The sequence below is a fragment of the Hordeum vulgare genome, chromosome 4H, assembly GCF_904849725.1.
Source record: "Hordeum vulgare subsp. vulgare chromosome 4H, MorexV3_pseudomolecules_assembly, whole genome shotgun sequence".
Lineage (NCBI taxonomy): Eukaryota > Viridiplantae > Streptophyta > Magnoliopsida > Poales > Poaceae > Hordeum > Hordeum vulgare.
The window spans coordinates 580,881,829-580,894,926 of record NC_058521.1 but is presented as its reverse complement, the minus strand read 5'-3'; positions in this window follow the sequence as shown (position 1 = coordinate 580,894,926).

Here is a 13,098-nt window from a genome sequence, read left to right as displayed (position 1 = left end):
GTTTCGACTTATATTGTCAACAGGTACTGTTGTGAAAAAAAATTATACACTCACATTAGTACAACTTTTGGCTTAATATTATAACTATTCCTATACTACTATATGCTGTTTTGGTACCAAATCAACGGATTGTGTATCATTGTGTATCTCCTCTTAATACTATATTGTCTTACTTATTCAATGCAGTGCAATACCACTTATAATTAATAGAACATTGACTTTTTGATTCAGATTACTGAAGTTCAGCGTAAAACAGTTGATATGTGCCAAATCTAGCTTGCTTTCATATACCTTAGTCGCCTTGAGGTGTGAAGCACTGTCATCACCCTTATTCTGCTATGTCATAAGATGATTCTGTTATGTCATAAGACCATGCTTTGTTGTTGCCTAAATTTTCCTAACACTCAAGCATAACCATGTTAGTTCTTTTAGAAAAGGAGGCCTTGCCCCGGCCTCTGCATCGAGGGATGCATACAGCCATATATTGATCAAACTAAGTGTTCAGAAAGTACAGAGTATATAAAAAGGAAAAAAGATACATGGCGAACATCGCGCCGCGGCCTGGAGTGGATCAAAGATAAAGATGACTAAACACCTATCCTATTAATATGCCGCCATCCAAACCGGTTGAAGATACCCTGTGCTACCATCTCCCAGCGGGCACACCCAGTAACCATAAGCTCCCTGGCTGCCACAGGAGTTAGTAACGACCATGTGCGGATCAGTGCGGTAATTCGGTAGATAACCTGCAAGAATTGAATATCACGAGCTCTGTTAAAAACCAAATCATTTCTGCTATTCCATAAAGCCCAAAGAAGAGCACATGCTCCGACACGAATAGATTTAGCCAATTGAACATCAATTCCCTGTAACCACGTTCCAAATAACGAGTTCAAGTTAACAGGAGGAGAGATATTAAAAGCAATATGAATTGAGCGCCAAACAAGTTTAGCCAAAGGACAGTCGAGAAAGAGGTGCTGAATACTTTCTACTCTTGGACAGAAAGAACATCTGGGACTCCCCTTCCAATTCCGTTTGGCCAAATTATCCTTAGTTAAAATAACTCCCTTGTGAACAAACCACAAGAAAACTTTAATTCTAAGAGGAACTCTAACCTTCCAAATATGTTTTGATTTTGGAATTGGGACTGAATCAATGAGATCACAATACATGGATTTAACCGTAAACAACCCATTTGGTGTTAATCTCCAGGAGATTCGATCACTCCTATCAGAAATGTTAACCTCCATTAACCTTCTAACTAGATGCAACCAGGAAACCCATCTATCCCCAACTAAAGATCTGCGGAAGTGAATATTAAGGGGAATCTCCCGCAATACAACCGCAACTGTCACTTGTCGACGTTGGGCAATATGGTACAACCGCGGATATTGAATAGCCAGAGGCGCTTCTCCTAACCAGGTGTCTTCCCAGAATCTAGTCAATTCCCCATTTCCAATGATAAACCTCGATTTGTGGTAGAATGAGCTTTTTACCCGCATTAGACCCTTCCAGAATGGCGAGTCAAAAGGTCTCGCTTCCACCTGCGATAAAGATTTGGACTGCAGGTACTTGTTGGTCAGAATTTGCACCCACATTCCATCGGTTTCCATTGACAATCTAAACAGCCACTTGCTGAGCAGACATATATTTTTAGTTTCCAAATTTTTAATACCTAATCCTCCTTGGTCTTTAGGACGGCAAATAATATCCCATTTCGCCAACCTATACTTAGTCTTAACCTCATCACTCTGCCAGAAAAAGCGAGAGCGGTAAAAATCCAATCTTTTCCGTACCCCAACAGGTACTTCAAAAAAATATAGGAGGAACATAGGCAGACTTGTTAATACTGAATTAACCAACACTAATCTGCCTCCGTAAGAAATAAGCTTGCCTTTCCAAGTACTAAGTTTCTTTTCAAACCGTTCCTCAATACATTTCCACTCCGCATTAGATAGTTTACGATGGTGGATGGGAATTCCTAAGTACGTAAAAGGAAATTCCCCTGCCACACATCCGAACAGCTGATTATATATATGTTGTTGTTTTTTGGCTTCACCAAAACAAAACAACTCACTTTTATTGAAGTTAATCTTCAACCCAGATAACTGCTCAAAAAGGCACAAGATGAGCTTAAGGTTTTTAGCTTTGAGTAAATCGTGCTCCATAAAGAGAATCGTATCATCAGCATATTGTAGAATAGATACAACCCCATCCACCAGATGAGGTACTAATCCAGCTACAAGGTCCTTTTCGTTAGCTCTCTTGATCAACAGAGCCAACATATCCGCAACAATATTGAAGAGAATAGGGGACATAGGATCGCCTTGTCTTAGTCCCTTTAGTGTCTGGAAGAAGTGACCAATATCATCATTGACCTTGATCCCGACACTCCCTCTTGTGGTAAAGGAATCTATGTGCTTTCTCCAAACCTCATCGAACCCCTTCATCCGCAATGTTTGTTGCAAGAAGGACCATTTTACTTTGTCATATGCCTTTTCAAAATCCACTTTAAAGATAACTCCATCTAGTTTCTTTGAGTGCATTTCGTGCAGAGTCTCATGGAGAACCACTACCCCTTCAAGGATATTACGCCCAGGCATAAATGCGGTTTGCGAAGATTGCACCACAGAATGCGCCATCTTAGTTAGTCTATCTGTTCCAACCTTTGTGAATATTTTGAAACTAACATTAAGCAAGCAAATCGGGCGAAACTGCTCAATGCGAGACGCTCCTTCCTTCTTTGGTATCGACGTAATAGTACCAAAATTCAGATGGAAGAGTTGGAGATTACCAGCATACAAATCATCAAACATAGCCATAAGGTCCTTCCTAATGATGTGCCAACAGTGTTTGTAAAATTCTGCCGGAAACCCATCCGGACCAGGGGCCTTACCACAGTTCAAACCTCCTATCGCGTCTAGCACCTCTTTCTCCGAGAAGGGAGCAGATAAAGACTCATTATCAGCCTCCCCAACTTGGGGAATATCTGCAACCTGGTACTCGTCCATAGTCACAAAACTATCTTGATGAGCACCAAAAAGCTGTCTATAATAGTTAGAGATATATAATCTTAGGTTCTCATGGCCAACTATGGTACCTTCATCCTGTTCAAGCTGCACTATCCTCTTCTTCCTGTGCTTGCCATTAGCTATTAAATGGAAGAACTTCGTGTTATTATCCCCAAGAGTAATAGCTTTAACTTTAGCTCTATTCGCCCACTTCATATCCTCCTCTCTGAGAAGAGAGCGGAGCCTCTGTTCAGCCTCAAATCTGAGTTGACGTTCATTTCCGTCCAACACACAGTGCTCAGCCTTTCTATCCAGCTCATCGATAAATTTTATGAGCCTATCCCGCTCATCTTTATATGTCCCCGAGACATGCTTGGCCCAGCCACGAAGGTACTGTCTCAGGTGTCTAATTTTATTTTGCCATCATTGTACACTCGATGCACCGCCCGAAGTCCTATTCCATTCCCTGTGTATCAGGTCCAGAAATCCCTCCCTTAAGAACCAGCTGGATTCGAAAGAGAAACTATCTCGATTACCCATATATAATGCATCCCCAGTATCCAACAGCAAGGGGGTATGATCGGAGATCGCCCTTTGGAGTGCACGAACTGTAACCAAAGGGAACTTCTGTTCCCAGTCCACACTGGTAAGAACTCTATCTAACTTCTCAAAAGTTTGATTCGGCAGGGAATTTGCCCAAGTGAAATTCCTACCTGTGAGTTCTATCTCCCACAGTTCTAGGCTCTCAATAATAGTATTGAACAAGAATGGCCATCTACCATCAGAATTGTTATTATTCTTTTCATACGCCCATCGGATAATATTAAAATCACCACCAATCAGTAAAGGCAGTTGTTCATCACAGATGCGAACTAAGTCGGCCAAGAATTCAGATTTAAGTTCAGGCTGAGCAGCCCCATACACCGCTACTAAAGCCCACCTAAAACCATCCAATTTGGATGTAATTTTGAATTTAACCGCAAAATCGCCGAACACTACTTCCCTAACCTGGAGTGTATCACATCTAACTCCAAGTAAGATCCCTCCGGATCTTCCTCTTGGAGGTAGACAATGCCAATCAAAATCTGTCCCTGCGGAAAGAGAGCTCAGAAACTGAGAAGAGAACTTATCTCTCCCTGTCTCTAGAACGGCAATAAAGTCTAGCTGGTGCTTCGTCGTGGCTTCAGCGAGGAATCTAGTTTTAGCCAAGTCGCGTAGACCTCTGCTATTCCAAAAAATTCCTCTCATCTTTCATCATAGAATTTCTTAGCAGTCTTAAAGCGGGCACTCCTACGAATAGCAGAGACCGGATAAACTTTTCTGTTCCAAGTCCGTTTAATTTTCTGCCCTTGACCCTGGTCCGTATAACCAGGATCATCGGAGTCATTATGAACAGCACCCTCGTCACCTAAAGTATTATCAAGAACCGAATCCTGACCTTCGTTAAGCTCATCTATGGGATATAAATTCTGACATAAAGAATTCAGCCCCCCAAGGTTACTAATCTCTGCATCTGTCATCGGTTTAACCGCAGCTAAGTTCCTAACAATATCCAAAGCCCTATCTACCTCTAGGTCCAATAATTCATTAATAGATTTTGCAACTTCTGCATTCGAATTACCAAGCGAGACCCCGATAGCCGAAGCTTTTTCAATAATTTCGGGAGGTGAAAACTGCAAAATAGAATGCTCCAAATTAACCGACATACGTGTTGACGATTCAACATCCTTCAATTTTGCAATCCTAGTCGCCCGACCCATCTGCAAATCATCCGCATCGGGCTGGCTCTGAATCCGGTTGCTAACCCTCCGGTCCAACGTCACAGGATCTGGAATACCCCCAAACTGTATGACCGCATCCTCAGAGATATAATTATGAGGCGTCTCCAGCACCGAAGCCACCAGAGAATCGGCGACCATAATCTCTGCCTGACTGCTCGGACTAGAAAATCCAGAGACCTCCTGCACTGGCCCCATACTCGGCACAGACAACGCTGTCCTATCATCCTCCTGTCTAACCTAAAGCAGGTAACGATCCAGGGAGATCGGCTGTAGACCCACAGCCGGTGAAGAAGGTTGCAACGATGCACTAGCAACTTGCTTCCCAAAGGACCGCTTCATCTGTGAATCGGCGAGTCTGACCGGCAACGCATCTGGCAGGAAGGAGCCAAAGCGCAACTGAGCCCTAGGAGTCACAGCCCCCCTGCTGCCGGCGTAGTCTCCCCCTCCTTCGGATCCAGTGTAGCCGACCCAGGGGCAGTATGAGACAGAAGGAAACTGTCCCTTGTCCGCATTATTAGCACCCGAATCACCATCCCTGTCCGGCATGTCAATGTCAGGGTCCATCGTATCCTGAACAGCTGCCGACGGAATCTCGATATGAAGACGAAGGGTAAATCTCTTACCCTCGAAAATCCAAAGTACTTCCTCCGGAATCAGTGCACTATCAAGAACACTCACTAACAACCGAACCGCCCCATTAGCACGAGTGAACACCATATCCACTTGCTCCGTTTTACCAATTAGGGAGCCAAAACTCCAAGCCACAGAAAAATCATGGACTGCCTTAGACGGAGCACCATAGAAGCGAACCCAGACCTGGTCCAGAGGCACCCCTTGAGGCTCATCACCCGCCCATACATCAAACTCCAGGATGCAGCTCATGCTTGGAACTCTGCACATGCCAAATTTGAGTAAACGGCCAGATCTTCTTTAGAAGGAAACACCACCTTAAAGACAAAATCCGAAATTGCAATCGGCTCCCACCAAAAAGTAGCTGACACCAGATCTCGTAGCTATTGCACCACCTGGTCAACAGTCATCTTACCACTGGCAACGGTGATCTTGCCTATAAGAGCTACATCTGGCGTATGTGGCGAAGTGGAAATAGCAGGGGACTCGAAGAACATAAGCTCTTCAGAACATACCCCATAGATAGTCATAACAGGCATCGGACCCTTCATAAGAGGGCATGAGGATGATCCATGCACGGGCTTAAGACAAAGCTCACAAAGCACCACCGAGCACTCGGACACAAAGTGCCCATTCTCACCACAACGATAGCACGTCATCTTTTCCTTCTTACGCGCCCACTTTGTTGGGCGATCTGCTCCTTCTATCCATGGGGGCACAATATCTTTGTCTACAGCCACAGTAGATGCTACACCTCCAATGGTCGCAGTTAATGGAGTATCGTCGGGCTTCTGCGCTGGCTCCTTGTCTACATCAACAGGAGCCACATTAGGCGGTAGTCTCCTACCACCACCACGTCCTCTCCACCGTCCTCTATACCCACCTCTCTTGGGACCTGCTGGCCCTGGTACGAAATTACCGGAGGGTCCCGAATAACCCTGTCCCGAACCAGCATTAGACTGCCAAGCATATCCTCGACCTCCCCCTTGCGACGACGAACCACGATGCTGACCAGCGCCGTACGCATTGACCCCATCGTCTCCCCATCGTCCGCGGGGTTGCATGCCGGTAACATCACCCCCAGCGTGCCCAGCGTGCCCACCTGGCTCGGCAGTTCTAGGAGCGGCCTGCACTCCTCCCGCCCCTGACTTAGCCGCCGGTGGAGCAGGATGAGGAGGCACCCGAGGCCCTGGTCCTCGACTGCCTGGACCCTGTTGCGAGGCCGCCGGCGTGCGCTGTTGCGGTGCTGGGGCATCTTTGCCAGACATGACAAGCGGCCGAAGAGATGGAACTCGCGGCGCCCGTCTGGATTGCTGTCTAGGGAATCCGACCCTAGCAGTCTTTAAAAAGGCCCAAACAACCGAGTCCGAGACCAAATGGCTATCCACCTGGTGGGCCTCCTGCCGAACAGCAGAGTTCGAGACCAACTGGCTATCCACCTGGTGGGCCTCCTGCCGAACAGCAGAGTTCGAGTCCATCTGGCCATCGACCTAATCGGCAACAGGCGAAGCAGCAAGGTTGGAGTCCTTCTGGCAAACTCCTTGGGCATCATCAGACCGACTAGAACCCGGCTGGGCCACATACCCAGCCTGCGATTCCACATACGGCACAGAAAAAGGAACCGTCCCGTCCACCGAAATAGCCGCCGCAAGGAAAGAATCCCGCAAAGCTCTCGTCGACTGCACCATCAGCGGCCTAGGCGACGCAGACAGCTTGGAGGTCCGCAATTTACGCTGTCGTTGGTTCTACCTTCCCGCAGGCCAACTACCAGGAACAAGAAAATCAGATAAAAGGATTGGACTCCTACTTACCTTAGGAAGTGGCCCGATCCAAGGTTTCGGCCTTGGAGCAGCCATCTTCTTCATCGGTAAATGGAAATCTCGCTGCATCTTGCACTCCACCGTCATCCCAACAGGCGATGCTAGTGAAATCGGAGATGGTACCGAAGAGCAGGGAGGAGTCTCTTCCTCGACGTCTGAATCGTTATTCTGATCTGCAAGAACCCAAAACTTTCCACCGACCCGAGGAGGAACCGATACAATCTTCTCCCCACAATCACTCTCGAAGAAATCAGGTTTAATCAGCAAAACTATAATACCATCCATCTCAAACTCTAACCCAATCCTCAAATCATTAGGAATAAGATATGTACCTGCAAGAATATCTCCCTCCGCATCTCTAATCGTCGCCCACCCAGACGAATGATGAACAACTAGCGAACCACACTGATCTACCTTAGATGCATCCTTAGAGATCGAGAAACTCACCTCCCAGATATGATGAACACATGCAGAACAGCCTTGTGAATATTCAGTACATACCTTGGTCTCACGCGACGTCTCCCGGGGCTCCGCGAAGGTCTTCCCGTCGTCAGGAATGGATGAGCTGATCTCCCCACCACATACTTGAGCGACGGACCCCTCGCCCTCCGCACCAGGGTCAGCGGAGACCAGCACAGAGAGATGCTCTAAGGCCACCATAGCCTCCAGTACATCTGCGAACATCCCCTTGGCTCCGCCGCCGTCCTGCTGACCCCCTGGGCCACCACAGCTCATAGCGCCCCCGTCAAGGGACGCGGTGTGGCGGTGGTTGGTGGAGCACGGCAGGGAGGAAGATATCTCCACCGCATGGTCGCGGGCGCCTGCGATCTTGTCCATGTCCTCGGAGCCGATCTCGCCGAGCCCCCCCCCCCCCCCCCGTCGGCGTCCGAGAAACGGAAGGGCATCTCAGATCTGGCGCGGCGGTGTAGAGACCGCGGCGACGCCGCCGCCGCCGCAGAGGGCTGGCCCGGCTGGGTGCCGCTGGGGATGGGCGATAGCGGGCAGGGGCTGGGGTGGGGGCCGCGCCCCGGCGAGGGCTTGGGTGGCTCGCCGACCTCGGGCGGCATCGCCTTTCCTCACCTCCGAAAAGTACCTGCATAACCATGTTAGTGGACACTGAAATACAGTTTGCACTGCTCACAATTCAACGATAAGCTCCCCAGTATGGATCTGTTGGATACACTGTCACCCAGTTAGCTAAGATCAACATAACATGCTTGCCCCTGTAGTTTATGCGTGCCGGAGCCCGGAAGTAATCGAGTACATTCTCAGCTCATTCAACGAGTGAGCGCACTGCGCACATATATATATATATATATATATATATATATATATATGCCGCAATCACTAACAATGTTTAGAGCCTCTATGGACACACCACCTATATATACAAATGCTCAGTTAGTTGTACCGGAGAAGCCAATATTCCAAAGCATCTCAGGATCAACAAGCTGTCACTGAAGCTAGCTTATCCTTGGGTTTTCAGTTCAGCCAATAGTTACTCTTCAAGCAATAGACGACAATAACAATGCGATGCCAAGACTTCCCAGGGAATATTTTGTCACCGTAGTATGTAACCCTCAGCCTATGTATGTGCTTGCGTATCTCTTCACTCTCTCTAGCATATTAACAATGCATGCACTCCTATATGTATTCTCTGCATTTCTAAAACTATTATGTACGTACACATGTGTTCAGCAAATAACTCAAAGTCCACATCACGCACAAGAAACCGCATGCAACAACAAAAAATACACAAGGGCTTAAAATTAAAACCATTTCACCATATAAACAATGGAAGTGTACACACGGGCTTAAAATTAAAACCATTTCACTATATAACTTCTTCATCCGGTCCATTGTTTCCTTTTAACCATATAAACAATGGAAGTGTACACACGGGTGCGGCGTGTCGCCGCCCCCTGCTAGTATAGCATAAAATGACAGTGATTAGCACCTGATTAATCGACACGCCGCACCTTCCCCCTGCTAATATAGTATAAAATGACAATGATTAGCACCTGATTAATCGCTATCATTTGATAATTAATCGAGATGACTATCAAAGCATGTGACTGTAGAGCCCATAAAATACTGATGGTACTATCAAAGACGAATATGGTTCTAGCTGGTTCTAATATGAAGGTAACATACATAACCCTTCATGTCGGCTTAACTTCCGGTAGGGTGACTATGCGCGCCTGTATTATTATTTCCTTGTCGACGGTGTGGCGCGCGTGTAACAAAGTCCAAGCGCTCACACCGTATGGTTATTTCTCCACTTACCTGCATAATCCTATCCTTTATATATACTCTTACCATATGTTGTGTGGCATGACAAGATTGGCTAACATGCATGAACATGCAAGGGTATTTCTCAACTTGTTGCCGTATCTGTGATATCTCCAGGATTACTAATACCAAAACCATCACCCGGCCCCTGACCATGCTAAAATCTTGCCGTATCAAACAAATGATACACCCAGAGGACAACCTATAGCAGTCTCCAAGCCGATCGAATCGCACATGGCCCATGTATATATGATCATGCAAACTACACCAAACAGCTCGATCCCATGCACGCACACATTCATATCCCCCGGCTATAAATGCAACTCTCTCTCCAAGCTCTCATGCATTCCAAACACAAAGCACCAGCTATATATCCTACTCAAGCACACGCTCACGATGGCATCCAAAGCCGCTACCTTCATGGCTCCGAGCCTCCTCCTCTCCGCCGTCGCCACGCATGGCTGCGGACCCTATTGCCAGCCGTCAGTCGTCGTGCCGACGCCGCCCGTATAGGGTGGTTTTCATAATAGATCACAACATATGCATCATTGGACTAATATGTTTTCCAAGTATATTTCAGAAAAGTTCAAAAGATGCTATGGCTAAAGGTTTATGTGGAGATGCTCCTTGATGCAAGAAAGGAATAATATTGGCTCAATCTTCAAGCTAGAAGACTCTTCTTTTTATATTTATGAGAAATCACTTTTGGATCCATAGGAAAGCCAATACTATTAAAAGGGGGTGAGGTAGTAAAATGAACTGATTGCTCAAAATGCTCAAAGTTTGCCCTCGAAATACTCAGTCATTTTTCCAACATATCCACTCTGTAGAATTCCACATACACAAATTCGGTGTCACCAACTTTCACATATCGGACCAATCGAGTTTGACTTCAGACAGAACCCTAGCCATTTCCACCAAATCGGTGCAACCGAAACCAAGTCGGTGCTACCGAGTTTGGGTGACCAACTTTCAGGTGTCTAGGCACACAAAATCAAAATTTCCGAGTTTGAGTATCGGTGCCACCGAGTTTGGCCATATGACCGTTAGTGACTTTTTTGGTGCCACCGAGTTTCATATATCAGTCTCACCGAGATTCAAAAGTTCACACCTTTAGTGCTGATCGGTACCACCGAGTTTATGACTTTGGTGTCACCGAGTTTGCCTTTTTGTGTGTAACGGTTGGATTTTGGTTGCTCCCTATATATACCCCTTCACCCACATCTCATTCGCAGGAGAAGCACTCAGAACACACACTTCATTGCTAGATCCATTTTCTGAGAGAGAACCACCTACTCATGTGTTGAGACCAAGATATTCCAATCCAATCATTTGAAACTTGATCTCTAGCCTCCCCAAGCTGCTTTCCACCAAATCAACCTCTCCTACCCATGCATATTCCATGAGAGAGTGGTTTTGTGTTGAGGATATTATCTCTAGAAGCACAAGAGAAAGGAGTTCATTGATCTACCCCATCTATTACCTTTTGGAGGGTGGTGCCTCCTAGATTGGTTAGGTGTCGGTTGGGAGCCTCCTACTTCATGTTGTGGAGTTGAACCAAGATGTTTGTAATGGCAAGGAGATCGCCTACTTCGTGAAGATCTACCGTGAGTGAAGCTAGTCCTCCATAGGCGGAAGCCGTGGTGGAATAGACAAGGCCGCTTCTTTGTGGACCCTCCATCACTAGTAGAAAACAAGGTTTTGGTCCACTTGAAGAAATCCCATTAGTCCCGGTTCACCCACGAACCGGGACCTATGGTGTCATTGGTCCCGGTTGGTGAGGCCAGGGCGCCAGGCGGGCATCATGGGCCATTGGTCCCGGTTCGTGTTAACCCTTTGGTCCGGGTTCCGGATACGAACCGGGACCAATAGGCACGGACCGTTTGTATCCCCCTTTAGTCCCGGTTGGTGGATCAAACCTGGATCAGGTGGACCGTTCGTATCCCCCTTTAGTCCCGGTTAGTAGAACAAACCGGGACAAAGTGGTGGCGGCAACCGTTCGTATCACCCTTTAGTCCCGGTTGGTGGCTCAACCCGGGACTAAAGGCCCAAACGGTTTACCTCCCGCTTCGCAAAAGCACAACCGAAGCAGAGTCTGTCGCCATTTCTCCGTTCTTCTCCTCTCTTGCTCTCTTCTTCCCCTCTCTTCTTCCCCTCTCTTCTTCCACCATGCCAACTCGCTTCGGAGAGGTGCTCGCACATGGCAAGACCAAGCTCGATGTCGTGTACACGAATGAGAGCAGGGAGCTGCCGCATTTTCTTAGACAGTTGAAGGGACGACGACTTGACGCCGCGGTGGATCATGAGAAGTTCTTGGGGCTTGATCTAGAGTACACGGCCGGTCAACGAGGTGTTGCCATCATCCAACTATGTTTCAAATACCATGTCTTGATCTTCCAATGGGCGATGTATGTTTTGAGGCTTTCTTTAATCCAAGGTTATGAAAATTGCATTTATATATATAGTGATTTCTTTACGTTCCATTGGATAGCAATATGCAGTTTCTATATATGTTCCATTGGATAGTTAATTGAGGGTTTCTTGATAAATTCATAGGATATGAAAAATTGCATAGGATCGATAGCAATATGTTCCATTTTGGAATCCTATAAAGATCAATTTCTCTTTAGTTGTAGTGAAACAATTTTATGCAGCGTTCTTTGATCCAAGGTTATGAAAATTGCATCTAGCTAGTGATCTCTCTAGGTTCCATTGGATAACAATATGATATGTCATAGTTATGAAAATTGCATATAGCTAATGATCTCTCTAGGTTCCATTGGATAGCTATAGTGATCTCTCTAGGTTCCACAGGATAGCAATATGCAATATGTCTAGCTTGTTGCATATTTGCAAAACCGTGGGAGAATATATATATATATATATGTGTGTGTGTGTGTGTGTGTGTGTGTGTGTGTGTGTGTGTGTCATAATTAATTTACAATTTCTTGATCAATTGATAGGATATAAAAATTGCATAGGATAGCAATATGTTCCATTTGAATCCTAAAGATAATTTTCTCTTTAGTTGTAGTGAAATATTTTTCCTTGTTGCAGCAGTTTCTAACATTTGTTTCATTTTAATTTTTTGCTGTTGCAGTAGTGACAAGCATTGTCCACAACTCATGGACTTCCTTCGCAGCGGCATCAGTTTTTCTACCGTTGACATAACGAACGACAAGCTGAAGATGAGGCACGGCTTCAGTATTAAGATACCGGCTGATTGCCTCATTGATATCTAACAGGAATTCAGGCTTTGACATGAGAGGACTTCGATGGCTCATATGGCAGTCGCCTTGATCGACCAGGAGTATGCTGACACTACAGGAATCAGCTTCTTTGCTATCTTCCATCACAGACGGCAAAGAGTAAATCCCGGACGACAAAGAGAATACCACAGACGGCAAAGAATCTCACGGCCGGCAAAATTTCTGCGTCAGCCTACGACGACATCGTACCTTCTTTGCCGTCTGTCTCCCCAAAGCGTACGACAAAGAGCTTTGCCGTCAGCTTTTCATAGGAGCAGTCGGCAAAGTTCTTGAGACGGCAGCCGACAAGCGTTGC